This window comes from Musa acuminata, chromosome BXJ3-1 (genome assembly GCF_036884655.1).
Source record: "Musa acuminata AAA Group cultivar baxijiao chromosome BXJ3-1, Cavendish_Baxijiao_AAA, whole genome shotgun sequence".
Classification (NCBI taxonomy): Eukaryota; Viridiplantae; Streptophyta; class Magnoliopsida; order Zingiberales; family Musaceae; genus Musa; species Musa acuminata.
In genome coordinates, this window is record NC_088349.1 from 37,920,689 (window position 1) to 37,934,598 (window position 13,910).

At 34.5% G+C, this 13,910-nt stretch overlaps 1 pseudogene; it reads right to left on the reverse strand.

Moving 5' to 3' along the window:
* Positions 1–930: 930 nt before the first annotated feature.
* LOC135629269 (26S proteasome regulatory subunit 4 homolog) lies at positions 931–12,379 on the reverse strand (annotated as a pseudogene).
* Between the last annotated feature and the right edge of the window lie 1,531 nt (positions 12,380–13,910).

Genomic DNA, 13,910 nt, shown 5'->3' on the forward strand with positions numbered 1-13,910 from the left:
TCTACATCGACATCGATACAGTTGCCGAGCGGGGAAAGGGTCACCGATGCAGATGTAAAGCGACGCTACTTGGCATATGCATCAATGGCCCTTTTGCTCGGCAACTACGTCGCGTCGACGTAGATACAAAGTCACTCGGCATCGTAAATGTAAATGTAAATGTAAAGCAACGTCACTCGGCAACTGCATCGACGTCGTCGCAGATACAGAGCGACGTCACTCGGCAACTACATCAGTCGCTCTACATTTGCGTCGGCGCCTACGCAGATGCAGAGCGACACCGCTTTGCATCTACATCAACGTTGATGCAATTGCCAAGCGACGAAAGAGCCACCAATGCAGATGCCGAGCAGCCCTTTCGCCACTCAACAATGGCAACGATGTCGACGCTGACGCCGAAGCAGAGGCACTCTTACCTCTCACCGCTACTCTCCTCATCCACAATAGCCACCTGCAACCCCCAACAATGCCACCATCCGCCACCACCGACGTCATCCACTACCGTCAACTAGAATGCTAAATTACCTTTTTTTTGTTTTTGAATTTCCGTTGATAAAACAAACAACATTATGGTAAATAGACCTAAATGTTTTACCTTCATAATTATAGGGATGCCAATGAAACTTTTTAAAACATAAGGACCGAGATGCTCAAGGTAGTTAAATACAAGGGGTATTCTGTAATTAGTTCTTTGATTTCTTAAGACATATAAACACAACACATTTATATAAAAGGTATGTGATTACAACTTGGGCATGAAGATGCACAATATTTCTCAAAAGATTATTTATGTTGAACCATTTTTGTTATCCAATTTGCGATCATCAAGGTCCACAAACAAACATCTAAAAATAATATATTGAGAATCACGATAATCAAAAGCGACATATGAGACAAACCTTCATGTTATGAGGCAAGCGAATTAATAACTCACATGTAGAGTCCCTTAGGCACCCCTTCTTCTTAAACGTCACCTTCTCCTTGGCCTTCTTGAAGTCTACATGAGTTACCTGAGCGTAAGATGATGTAGCTATAAATTACTGAGATATGTAACTTAGGGCACTTTGGGAATGCAAGATAAAGCAAATGGGTATTAGTTTAAACTCTTAATCCAATGCAAGTCAAATTCAACTAGCCGATCCAACCACTAAAGACGTGTAGTCCAACTCAAACTAGTCAAGTGAGAGTGTCTCTTCAAAGAAGACTAGTTAATATTCCATTTGTTGGGTATGTCCCTACCATCTCAGATTTGTCAAACTTAATATGCACCAAACCAAGGATAATATTCAAGTATTTGACGATCTTGTTTGAAAAACTTTTGATTAAAACAAACATTTGAAAACCATCAGAATCCATATCAACAATATTAGTTTTGAATTATTCGTATTGTTTCTTATCAACTATATGATCCAACATGTGCCCAAGAGCAAGAATTTTACTTATAAGCCAAACCATATTCTTTTACGTTGAACTGATCTTATTCAGTTTATATTTTACTTTTTAAGTTGAATTTTTCTTTATTTCATTATTTAGGGCCTTGAATGATTCTCTCCCAAATTGTCTCACTTCTCAAGGCTATAGAAGAGAATTGGGAAAAGAAAAACAAAGAACAGAGAATCAGAAATTAAGACGAGATCAAGACATTTCCAAGAGCCAAGGCATCACCACATCACTTCTCTATACGAGAGATAAGCTGTCATAAGAAATGGGAACAAAATAGATAAGTAGCATCTTTCCTTTCCATTTTCTATTTTTGGAGGAAGAAGAGGATCTCTATTCTAGTAGCATGACAAACTATTTCAGTGGTCAACCACTGTTAAGACACATTGGTGGAGGTTTAGAGCCTATAACAAACCTTAATTAGCCTGAGTAAGGACCTGTATGGATCATATGGTTCAGTATCAAATGGTGTTGTTTTTGTATTATCTTTTACTGATAATGTGTGAAAAAGGTTGGAATATTGCCCGATAAACTGGTGAGATACCAATGCAACAAGGTGTCAAGACCAGAGGTCGACCGAGCTTCTAAACCTGGTTGTAGACCTTTAGACTTGAAAACACGAAGCATAGACTTGAGTGTTCAGAGATCACCAAAAATGTCACCTGAACAAATTTCCAATATGCTTTTGTAAGTAAATCTCCCTCAACAGGTAAATAACTTTATTACATCTAGCCCAAAGAATGATCGTTTCTAGTTCTTTATTCTACTTCTTATAACAAGTTTTATCCAGAGCAATGATACACTAATAAAGATTGATGCTTCCTCAAATGGTCATGCTCCTCTTGCCCCAAGAAAGAGAAGTAATAAAAACTTGAATCAATAAGGAACCCTCATTCGGGTAAATTAGTGGCTTTATAAATACATACCAGGAACTATAACTGGGGTCAGAAGAAGTCATCTGGACAATATAGCTTTATAATATGAATCTGAAAAGCAATCTAATGGAGAACATAGACTAAATACAACTTACATGAACCATCACATTTAAATTATAAAGAAATGAGTTACCTTTATAGAATAGGAGAGGTAATATGAAAAGTTCTCCTCTCTTTTAGTGGTTAACTTTTTAAGTGATCAATTTCTGAACATTAATAGGAACATAGGAAAAATTCATAAAATCCCTAGGGTATGGACAATTGGCATTCAAAAGTCAATATCCATTTTAAAAAGCATGTATATATCCCAAACAAAAGGTATATAAAACCACAATAACAATTGCTGATAATATTAGTGTAATAACAAAAGCTTTATCTAACAATAACCTTCTATATAAAAGAATACAATTTTACATGTAAATATGTGACACACCTTCATCCTACACTCTCTTAAAGCAAGCAAGCCAGATTCAGTATAGATTGTCTTGATATCAGCTCCAGAGAACTCATCCTTCGTCATGACAAATTCTTCCAGGTTGACATTATTGGCCGGCGTCATTCTAGAGGTATGTATCTAAAGAAATTAACATGAAAATAAGAATTTAGCAAGAACCCGCAAAGTGTACAAAAACATGCACTGGTGTTCTGTAAGCATCCTGTATTTGTTCATGAAGCATAACAAACCTGAAAAATACGATATCTAGTTTTAATGTCTGGCAGCGGGAATTCAATCTTCCCATCAATACGACCAGGCCGAAGCAAGGCTGGATCAAGGCTTTCAATTCTGTTGGTTGCAAGACCTTAACATCCCCCCTTGAGTCAAAACCATCTAACTGGTTCAACAACTCCAACATCGTTCTCTGTATTTCACGCTCACCACCCGAATGAGCATCATATCTAAAATTGGTCAGATAGAATAGTCTGATAATTTTAACTATGATTTACATACAAGAGAAAGAAAAAAGTGGGACTTTTATTTCTCATCGACTGACCTTTTGGTGCCAACTGCTTCTATCTCATCAATAAAGACTATCGAAGGAGAAAGTTCATCTGCCACTCTAAACAGTTCTCTAACAAGTTTTGGGCCATCACCCAAATATTTCTGAATCAACTCACTTCCAAAAACATGCAAGAAAGTTTCTCAAGTTGAGTTTGCCACAGCCTGAAATTAAGCATTCATAAATAGTACGAAAATAAGGACTTTGCAATAACCAATGCAGATACCATAGCATTCAGATCACCATGCAACACAAATTGTATAGCAAAAACCTTTTAGGTCGCAAACCCACAAGAGAAAGATAATTCCAATTCTAAAGTGAAACTCAGTTAAGCTTTTTTTTTTAATTGGCCACCACCATCTAGATTGTAAATTTGCAATAATAGAAGGTCAATTTTTTTTAAAAAAAGACATCCATTGGTAAAGAAGAAGTACATAGGCAATAAAAACATCCTTTCTCATTTCTCTTCTCTATTTACTCATAATAAATGCTGATAGATATACTAAACTATACAAATCAATAAAGTGTTGTCGCTAGAGTTAGAGCCAATAAATAGCACACATAAACACAAAATATAAATGTAACTAAATAGAGATCGAGAGAATAGAGAAGAGGGAGGGTAAAGAATGTGTGGGGCAAAGTTGTAAAGTCCATGTTATGGAAATTCACATGCTACACTCTCACCTTGGCTCCCCATATGGTATAACTCCCTTGGGAAGCCTAATTCCAATATCTTCATACAGCTCAGGATGAGTAAAAGGAAGTCAACAGCTTCTTTAATTTATTGAATTTGTGCATCTAAGCCACCAATATCAGCATAAGATTCCAAATGAGCTTTTTCAACTTTCATGACAGAAACCATAGGATCAAGTTCATCCTGAAGAAGCCCAACAACAGACAAGATCTGCAAAATACATTTTAATCTAATCACCCATTTATCCACTCAATAATAACATATCTTGATATAATATTTCAGAATTTAACAATTATGTGAACAAAAGCCGCCAAGTAAAAAGCATATCATTATGTATCATGTCATGTGAAGATGCATAAAAGGTAAGGATTAGAAACATCTAAAGCACAGGCTAAGATAAAAAGGACAAAGACCAATAATTATTTTACACTTCAGTTGAATAACATACAGGTACATAATAATTCTGCAAAATTGGATTGGAAAAATCCAGAGCTAGATGTAGCTTGACCGGTTTCTTCACCCACACCTATAAACAAGTCAAGTTGCATATTGATTCAACCAAAAAAAATATTCCAGACCATTCAGTGTAGGTTACACTGCAGAGGAGACAAAATAAGTATCAACCAGCTGTAAGAAAGCTTTTCAAGAAAACTATATTTCAATCTCTGCAGCTGTCTCTTCAATAAGGATTGCACCGAACACTTGTTTTTACTCCTAGGAGAAGTCCAAAACAAGAGGTAGACAAGCTAAATAAGACATTTCTCCTTTATTTTCAAGAAATATTCTGAGCCACTTTGAAAATATTCAAATAAGAGAAGGAAAAAACAACAGAAAACAACAGACATTGCTCCCGCTCCCGTTGCCGCTGCTCGCTGCTACTGCCGCTGTCGCCGCTCGTCGCTCTCGCTTCCGCTCCCGCTCCCGCTCCCGCTTCCTCTTTTCTCAATCAGCACTCCCTAACACACCTCTTCCTTCTTCTCCTTCAGTATATTGTTAACAGTATACAGTATACTATTAACAATATATTAATAATAGTATTTATATTTATTAGATTAATAATATATTATTTTGATTTTAATACAATTATTTTTCATTTTTTTAAATTTATTATATTTAAATAATTATATTTAAAATTTTAAATAATTATATTATATATTTTTATATTTTAGTGACTCGCTTCGCTCAGGCGAGCGCCTAGCGCCTTAGGCGTTTATGAACCTTGACGCTTAGCGCTTTTTAAATCACTGACACAAATAGAGGATGCAGTATTTAGAAAAGAAAAAAAAGGAAGTCTCAAATAAAAGTAAACCTTGCATTTCTTCGGCAATTATCTTTGTGAAAATTAAGTGTTGGTTGCTGAGACAATGGATCTTTTGTTCTACATACTAAGAAAGAAATGGTTCCAGACATGTTCACGTACCTCATCAAGTCTTGGGTGAGGATGCTTAGGAAGCACATCTAACACCTCTTTGTCCACAATGCACTTGCCATGAATTTCTTTATAAAGGTCTATGCATAATCTCACCAAATCATTCTTTCTGAACGCAAGCTTGATAAGGCAACATCACTCCTCGAAGCCACTTCTAGAAAACCAGAGCTTTGTTCACAATGTACATGCCAAGAAAATTAATGCATTATTGTGGTGCTTATCAGCTTGTGAAATATCTCTCGATAGTACCTATACACTGAGGCTAGCAATTCATACCAATATCTGATTTTTCTATTACAACTAGCATCATGAACCGGTTGACTTCTATTTCCTTATGATGACCTCAAAGAATTCACAGCAACCTTAAGGAACATTTTCTGATGAAGTAATGTACTTCCTAATCTGACAAGTAAGAACAATTATGTCATCATAATTCATTGAGGTTTCAAGTATTTTTTTCCCATGTAGTTCTAATGGTGAAGCAAACTTCCGTACATAGAAAACCTGGCTGTCAACAAATCATGCATACATCAGAATCATCTGAGAGAAAATGCAGCATAAAAACCTCCAGTTGTCTTCTTCTGTTTTTATCATCCTTCCTGAACAAGATAACATTGAGATACTATTCCTTTTACCTGTGTTGGATGCTGTCCTTGATCATCCCAGCTTTTATAAAAAAGAATATTGGCTGTTGAAGCTGCCATCTAGCAACTCCACTTTTGAAATGTTTTAAAACAATTATATCTGTGTAACCTTCAACTGTAGTTATATCTGCAAATCATGCTTTCCACTCGTTAAGTCTTCCTTATACAATTCTGGACACCACAAAATTATCCATAATTAAGATCATACCTTCAGGAGTTTCTATTCATGGCTGAAGAAAATTCACGTGCTTCTTCTGTAATCAAAAACTTCTCCTCCGAACCTTTTTATAGCTGGCTCAAAGGAAAGTCTGGTTGATGTTGATGGCACAAACAGAGCTACCATAAGATACCCCTCCAGCATTTTGCTTCTCAATGAATTCTTCTCAATCTTTTCCATCTCAATTGCTATTTCAAATATTCCATTCAAAATATCTGGAACAAACTGTTGAGATTCACTGACATCATCAAGCTAGAACTTGTTGCCACATGAAGCTGAAAACTTCTAAGAATCAAATAAATAGCACTGGCTGCCACTCATGGGTAAATCTAAAAATGGCCTCCTTCAGGGTGTCTTGTCAAAGATGATGGTTTGCATAGTAGATTGGTGGAGACAGGATGTGCTCTGAGAAAGAGCAAGTTCTCAACACTGCTAGTTGAATGAGAAAAGATAGATGCTTGATGGCATCTCGTTGAGCGATCACTTGAAGTCAGCAAATCCTTCTGCATTACAAGAACTGATGGAGTGAACAAAGCCATTGCAGATTAAGAGGCAACTAAAACAACGCAAAATCATTTCTTCAGACAAATTTGAGGAGTATAAGAAAAATTAAGTGATAAAAAGAATGTATTATACAAAAACTATATCATAATAGAAATCAGAAGTTAATTAAAGGGGAAGAACTGAACAAACATAGATTAACTACAAGCACAGAACTAATGTGAGAACTAATTAACATGAAACCAACATCCTAAACAGTGTTAATTTGCCATTCATTTTGATAGTTAGAGGAGAAAGAAAAAGAATTGGTGGTAACATGAACAACAATATATATAAATGAGATACGAGAAATTCATCATTTTAGTTATGCAAATCATTTGTTTGTACAAGGAACTTTTTCTACTGTAAGTATTAAAAGGATTTGTGGTGAGTCATGCTTGGCCATGATAGCACGGCCAGGGGAGTGTTGCATGTTAGGGACAGTTGAAGTTGAGGCCATCATCTTTCCCTTTTTTTTCCACTCTTTCTTATAACTCCAATAATCTCAATTAATCACAAGTAAAACAGTAATAGTAGATTGGCCAAGTTTGATTCATGAGAGTCAATCTGAACTGAAATATTACCTTTTTTTCAAGTTTTTGTTCATGAAATTAGATTTGGAAGGTCAATGGTTTAATTGATAACTTTTTGCTAAATTTTTATATTATGTCATATTCCAGTGTGATCCTCTGATCCCTCTTAAAAACTCATTGAACAAAAAAATCCAAAATATAATTCCCTTTTTGTAGATGTAAGTTTCTGATTTCTTAATTTTATTTAAAAAGTTTAAATTATGTTTCTATTTATTTGGGAAATTGCATGCAGATTTTTGCAATGTTGATGGTTTTTTCGTATGAGCCCTTCTAAATTTGAAATACAAATACTTAACACATATATGTTATTATAGTTAATCTCATTAACTAAATTTTATTACTACTATCAATTCTAGATGCCAAAAATTAGCAACCATGAAAAGCCTAAAATTGAAAATGATACTAGTCAAACTACAGGAAATGCAAACATGATGTTAAGACAAAAGTTATAGTTCAAAGTAAAAGCCAGCATAAACATTCAAAATAGTGATTTTTGATAATTGAATATGAAAAAGACATACTAGCATTTAGACACGATATTCGGAACCGAAAATAATTAAACCATATGATCAGAGTGAAATAGGATAAATAAGCTCTTTAATGTCTCTATAAACTTAATATTTTGAACTAATGTTTAAGAAATAGTTTAATGCATCTCTATTGCAACACATAAGCTTCATTGTTACTCAAGATATGCAAACAAATCTCTTCATATTATAAATAGAAGATCCAATACCTCAAAAGGTTGGCCTCAGTTACCTCTACCGTGGAAAGATCTTTGGAGACCATGTTGAGCTAATTTTCTCTACTCCAGACATCACTCTTCATTGGCAACCAATACTCAGCAAAATTATACTTGTTCTAATAAGGGAGAGATTGAAAACCTATCATTAGCAAACACCAACGACAACAGTAGAACAGTTTGTTTATTTATATCCTTGGGAAAATTTTCAAGTTTATCACATAAACCCAATTACACTCCTCAAGAATTCTTATAGTATAGAACGGAAATGAGATAGTATACTTAATTATAACTTGGTTTCATAGAATGCATAACCTCAATTTTGCCTTAGCTTAAAGAAACTCATCAATTTATCTACCATAAGGAATATGAATGAAGAAATTATAGTGCAAGTTTGCTTTATGCATCTTATTAGTGCACTTATAAGGATATTATGTATGAATGAGTTCTTCATCTATCCTTCTGGTCTTAAAGTTCCTAAATATTATGTCGATCTATATTTAAATAAATTTTGCAACTGTTGAATACCACCAAAATTAGAAACTGGGAGTCTTGATGATGATATGCATCAGTCAATGGTCAGTCCAAACCACTGGAAAAATGATCCTTAACAAAGTGCATTTTTAGATTTCACTGATTCATATTGCTATAGATAATGCAAATAAGCTTTCCATTTTCCCATGATCTCATTTTTCACATCAATATCATAGGACTTCACCTCCATTAATCCTTTTCATTAAACTATAAGTCAATGTTCAGCACTCGGATGATAATGCTTAATTAATTGGCAAGTTCAGTCAGAGAAATAAAGCATATGTTTGGTTCCCTTATCCATTAACATGAGCAATATTATATCGAGAAATAATTTGGCAATGTTCATTGAGTTAAAGTAGTTAAGTTGTTCAGAACTTTTAAGTTGTTCTCTATTGTTTTAAGTTTTTTTAATGACATCTTTTATGAATCTGCTAACCAAATTATTCACTTCTTTTTGTGCTTCAGTTTTCTTTCAAAAAAAAAAAAGAGATTTGCCATAAAGACTTCACAAAGAAAGTGTTTTATAATCTCTCTCTCTCTCTCTCTCTCTCTCTACAAAAGAATTGAGCACTCTATAAAGTTAAATGGACTAACAAAATTTTGCTGCTCAAGAGATCAAATAACCAGGAAAACACAAAACAGAGAGACGACCAGTACTTGGTGGAGTGCACCATCAAATAAAGTAGTATCCACCTCATCCCTACTTAAAGAGAAACATAGATTCAAATCATCCCAATTGCCTCCAACAATCTTCTGCTGCTACATGGTGGAGTTTGGTGTCAAAATGAGGTGGCTTGAGTTCAAGAATTGGCATGGATTTCATGGAGCAATTGACTCAACAATGTGATGTCAGGAGGCACAACCAGACCAAACAATGGTGTTCCTGCTGATGTGTCTCATATGAGGGTGTCATTAGAGAACAACTGCATCAGGTTGTGAAGAGCTTCAGGATAAAATTTCCTAGCAAACAAGTGGCAAAGTCTCTTCATTCCATTCCACAAACAAGGTTTCACTGTCACCACTTTCTGCAAAATAAATAAATAAATACATGATTGCTGAGGTTGGTCTTTGATTATAAAACACTGGAAGGACAGTTAAATAGCAGATTTGGTGTACTCAAGTTTGAGTGATTAGTTTCTCTTCCAGATTGTGTTGTATAATTGTTAGCTGAAAACAGATAGCAGCAATGATTTTGTGATGATAAATACAAGTCAAACATGGAAAGAAAATGAAATTCTTCTAGTATTAGTTATGATTCGGCATGAACTAACCAGATTTGTTACAGTCGATGGCATTAAACAATTATTTGATAGCTTCAACAGTAACAGTATTCGGAACACTGCATAGTCGATCACTTTGAACAATTATCCGATATTCCAATGTAGTTTACATGCTTGTCATGATTTGTAACCCATTGTTGTTATTATTTTTAAGCATGAATAAATATTTTAGTATGCAGAATTTGCATAATGGGTAAGAGATAGTAAAGGACCAAATAATACTATCTAAACAAAAATGAAAATAGATGCTTTTGGTGTTTTGGAGTTCAATCCTCCAAATAGTGAACATGCTGAGAAAATATTTGACTTCTTTTGACATATGACATTATTTTCTTACAAGTCATATCGGCTTCTAATTGAATAATTCAATTTCATCCATCGGATTATTTTTTTATTTATTTCTCTAAAGGCTCAGATTAAGGGTCATCAATCCCTTCGAATTTGTACTGTGCCTCATGCATGTATCGTGCTACTCTGTATGATTGCATAATGTCTCAAAGGTTTTGGTTGACGTAGTCATGTAGAACAAGCATTTTCTTGCAAAGTCCTACCACTTATCACTATCTATGACAAAAATGCAAGAATTTTAGATGGATATCTGCAACATATTCCAATTTCCTTTTATATGCTTCATTAAACTTAAGCACATGAATACACTGAAGTAGCTCAGAGGAAACGAAAAACTATAGAACTTGGCAGTCAGCTTGCAAAGATTAAGTTACTTTTGCCTAATCTGATGTGCTTTCGGTGATTGTGACAACACTAACGAAAGTAAATCAGGAATAGGTGAACCAGAAAAAGGAAAGAATCAGCATATATGAACACAAGTTCTAAAAGATTTACCTTTTCATCAATGGTGACATGATAACTCTCATCAATAGACTGTCAACAAAACCCATATCAGTCAACAAGAATTTAGAGGCATATGGACATCCTAAAGTATGAATTTTTGAAAGAGAGAATGCTTACAGAAATATTCTTCGGGAGCTCAAAAGTGACATCTTGTGCTCAATATGCTTTTGGATGCCACTTTCTTTCAGACCAATCAACACGCATCACAGACCAATTGGCACTTCCAATTGGATCCACTATCTACAGGATGTCGAAATGTCCTGTCTAGTTAGTGATACTATTAAATTTCCAGATAAGCCATTACTCAGGAAAGCCAAAATGCAAAATGATCTAATGTACTTACACTCGACAGAGTTGGAAGATAGTGTTCATCAGCATAGCAGTTGCGACTATCAAAACCTGACTGAGGTCAAGAAATGGGCAAAAATAGCAATCGGTATTGCTGGTTAATCAATCTGAGGGAGCAACCATTGAGTGATTCAACACATAAACTTTTAGATACATTCAAAAGAAACAAAGTGCCTAAAAAGAAAAAAACTTGATGATTATTAAGCAGACATTATGCATCAGAACTTGGATCTCCTACAGTCCAACCCATGAATCTAACATATTACTATGTATCCTAGCAAAATGGGGCTCCATTTACCTTATAGATTTCAATTATTTTGTTATCTTCTTAACTTTTGGAGATTTAAGGTACCCCCGGCAATAGAAATTATATGGGCAAACGTATGATGCCTACAAATGCTTCACAATGCTCACTCATAAAAATTGACCACAAAACACTCGAACCCTAAATCTCCAGTTAACCATGTTCGTCGAGCCTAAATACCAGTGATCTATGTAAATACACATAATATTTTAAGTTATTTTTATTAGAATGCTAGCAAATTAGGTATATCAAGAAAACCACAACCAATTCGCACCCTAAACACTAAAAATCTTCACCAATCCGAGATCATGCGACTAAAACCATAAATCATTAAACCAGCAAAACTGACCTTGTTGTGCATAAAAATAGCATAGTCCAATACCAGTTGATCCTTGTCGACAAAAGATAGGATCGTAACGTAGTACTTCATTCTAATCGATGACGAAACGATGACATGGTTCTCATCGATGAGCTCGTCCAGGTTTCTGACACTTATCGGCGACTCTCGAAGATCATCGAACTTGGAGCAATCCTCCTCGTTCTTCTCCTCGTAGGGACAAAGGCGCTCCTGGTTGGCGGCGAACGCCACCTCCATGAGGAGGTAGTCTTTGACGAGCTCGACCTTGAGGATGTGGAGGCGGCACTTAGAGAGCAAGGTGATGGTGGGGAACCAAGCAACAACCTCAGAACCCTTCTGCCTGCATTGCTTCCGTTTGACTTGGGACGGCGATGCTGCCAACTCAATCTTTTTATCCTTCTTGTCGCCATCGTGCTTCTGATCGCCGGGGTGCCCCTAGTTCCCCATGCCTCCGGGGGTTCCCTGGCCCATGGAACCTAGGGTTTTGTGGAGTACCACCGAGAGAGCTCGAGATCGAAAGTAAGCATAGAAGGTTTGGCTTCGAAAGAGAGACGATAAAAGGAGAAGCCGATCTCAATTCTTATTTGCCTTCACAGTGACACAAAATTGCAAATACATGAGTCTAAATATAGTTATTAGCATTATAATTTTAAGGTACCCTCCAATCACCATCTATTTAATTCTTAAGATTTTAATTTATATCAACATTCTATATTATATGACAACAATTCTTAAATAATCAAATTTTATTTTAAATATATTTAAGTTACATTTAACACTTAAAATTATAATTTACATCAATCTTATCTGATATGAATACTTTAAAAATTATTTTTATTTTAAAATATATTTAAGTTATATTATGTATGGGACTAGACATGACTGTAATAGTAGATTAAACTAAAAATATATATAAAATATTCACAAAATAAATAAGTCATGTGAATGATATAAAATAGACTAGATATAAAAAGAATTTATCCACCTTAAATAGTTGAGGCATTACGACTTATTAAAAATACAGATAACACATGATTCCAATTATTAGGGATGCCATATGAAAATTTTATATTAGAATAATAAAACACATATGTTATATTAAAATTTAATTATTTTTATTCAAATATAATATAGCCAATTATTTAGATCAAGACTTAAATTCTTGACCTTAATCATCATGATGTTTTTTTTCTCTCTTTATTGCTTCGCCACATTACTCCATTATGATAAATAAAACTCATTTGACATTTACTACGTAGAATAATATTATTACAATCAAAGCCAAATTTTAGAAGGGATCCCATCCAAAATACATAAAATAAATAAATAAATACACAGTTAATCTTACAAGAAACAAGCAAGCAATTATTCAGAGCATAAATACAATTAGTGTTTCTCATCAAGATGAGATAGGCAAAATGGTATTAAATTTTCATACTCCTTTGTGCTTTTGTTGATCATATCACATCTTTAAGAAACAGTATCAGTCAACCTAATCTCTTTATAACATTAGCTCAACAATCTTTTGATGAAATTATGCTACTTATTTTTTGGACACAGAAGTAGAAAAAATAATTATGTAACAACGAACAATGTCAAAATGGCCTATCGAATTACGTAAAACAAATAAAAGACATAGTTTGTATCGATACTTACCAGCAAAGCAGCAACAACATCGATGGAGTGATTCAAACATAAAAACCATTCTTGGCTTGTTTGAAATATGCAGCTCTAGGATCACCATCCATGCAATTTCATAAATTTTAAATTTTGATCCTTTGTTGCATAACATTAACCAAGTTTTAGTCACTTCGCAATGAATGGTTGCTTAAGAGATATCAAGTGATTTTATTTACGAGGTCCAAATACAAATAGAGATTGCAGTATTTGAAAAGAAAAAAAAGAAAATCTCAAATTAAAGTAAACCTTGTATTTCTTTAGCAATTATCTTTGTGAAAATGAAGTGTTGGTTGCTGAGACGATGGATCTTTTGTTCCACATA